The sequence below is a fragment of the Neomonachus schauinslandi genome, chromosome X (assembly GCF_002201575.2).
Source record: "Neomonachus schauinslandi chromosome X, ASM220157v2, whole genome shotgun sequence".
NCBI classification, from domain to species: domain Eukaryota; kingdom Metazoa; phylum Chordata; class Mammalia; order Carnivora; family Phocidae; genus Neomonachus; species Neomonachus schauinslandi.
In genome coordinates this window covers 91,839,287-91,840,972 of record NC_058419.1, presented here as the reverse complement: position 1 = coordinate 91,840,972, position 1,686 = coordinate 91,839,287, and the positions used below count along the sequence as shown (strand labels likewise).

The 1,686-nt window shown below is 69.0% G+C and overlaps 1 protein-coding gene across 3 annotated transcripts in view; it reads right to left on the bottom strand.

Annotated features, from left to right (window-relative positions):
• BCOR (BCL6 corepressor) overlaps window positions 1–774 on the bottom strand; it is a 43,129-nt gene extending 42,355 nt beyond the window's left edge. For all 3 annotated transcript variants that reach the window (XM_044911746.1, XM_044911747.1, XM_044911748.1), the window contains exon 1: window positions 709–774. The gene's annotated coding sequence lies outside the window, so the exon portion shown is untranslated. The remainder of the gene's footprint in view (window positions 1–708) is intronic.
• Window positions 775–1,686: the final 912 nt, after the last annotated feature.

Here is a 1,686-nt window from a genome sequence, read left to right as displayed (position 1 = left end):
GACGCCGGCGGCGCGCGCCCTCACGCGCAGGCACTCACAGCCTCTAGCTGGAGATCGCGGACTTTCTGGAAAAGATTCATTAACAGCAAATTAAGCCTCGCCCGGCCTCGGCCTAGACGCGGCCAGACTCCGCCGTCTCAGGGACCCAGGGAAGTGCCCACTCGAAAGTGCGAGCGGCGGAAAGCCCGCGGGGACCACGCGTGCCTTGAGCCGCCCTGCTCCGCACACGGCGCCCCAGGGCTCGCTTGGTAAACAGCAGGCGCACGTCGCCGCCGCCGTGAGCCCCCGAGTTGGCGGACGCTCTGCGGCGCCGCGGCCCGCCTGCTCCGAGCGCGGGCCCCGCGGCGCAGCGGCGCCTCGCCCTCCCCGCCTCGGCCGAGGATCGCGCCCGGGTGCGCAAGTTCCTCTTCGCCCTCAGCCTCTGCGCCGCACGCCCTCCGAGTGAGACCAACTTCCTCCGGCCACAGACACGCACACGCCCAAACAGCTTCCCCACCAGACTCCCCGCTGCCCAGTGGAGGGCCCAGGTCTCGCGCCCCCCCCGGCGCCCGCGCCCTCCCTTCCCGCCGCCGCCCCCGCACATTCTCCCCCCGCCCCCGGGGGCTCACAACTTAAAACCTACCCCGCAACGTCGGGGAGGGCGTGGGGGGTGGGAGGGAGCCTCGGATTATAATTTCAGAACAACATTTAAAAAACAAAGCGTCTGACCTGGCTGGCGGGCGGGCGGGCCGAGTCGGAACCCCTCGCTCGGCTCGATTTCCTAGTACTTTCTTTTCTTTCTTTCTTTTTTTTTTTTTTTTTTTAAATCCACGTGATTCGCGCTTTGGGGCAAGCCAAGAAAAAACCCGGGACTCCCCTCCCGAGTTGCGCGGCGGCAGGTCGAGCTCGGCTCGGCCCGGGGCGCCCGCCACACACCCTCGCGAACGCACACGCCGTCGTTCCACTAGGAGGAACGACCGGCCCCTGGAGAGGCGAGACGAGGCGGCGGCGGCTGGGGGTTTTTACAGTTCTTTCCCGAGTCGAAAAAGAAAGCAGACGGGAACCCGCCGCCCTCCCCTTCCTGCTCGCGAGCTAACGCCGAGCCGAGCTTCCCAGCTTCCGGCCCAGCCGCCCCCCCCTCCCCCCGCGCCCGACTCGCGGCGCTCAGCGGCGACCGCGCTCCCGCGCACAGACACACACAGGCTGCAAACTTCCACTCCGCGAACTCCCTGCTCTCCTCCCAGCCCCCGGGGAGGCGGCAGGCCCCTCGTCGCGTCCCTCCCTCCCCGGTGCCCACGCGGGGCCGCTTAGGCTGGCTGCATTTTTAATAACTTACAGCTAGGAGATAAAAACGAAAGCGAGCCAAGCAGCCAAAGGGAAGCGCGAGGCGAAAGCTTCGAGCTCCACGGGGTACGCGAGAGACTCGGAGGAGCAACCCGCTGCGGGAGGGGGCCCCGAGGGAGGGGGCCGGCTGCAGCCCGCGACGCGCCCGCCCGCCCGCCCGCCCGCCGCCCGCCGCCCGCGCGGCCTCCCCGGGGAAAGGTGTTCCGAGCACTGACCTGAAAACCCCCGGCCGGGGAGAAAGGGGGGCCCGTGGGTCCGGGCTTTGAAGTTTTTCCCTCCCCCCCCCCAACCCCCGAGCAGAGTCGAGGCGGCGAGGAGGAGCGAGGGGCGGATGGCTGGGTGGGGAGAGGTGTGCGGGGTTGG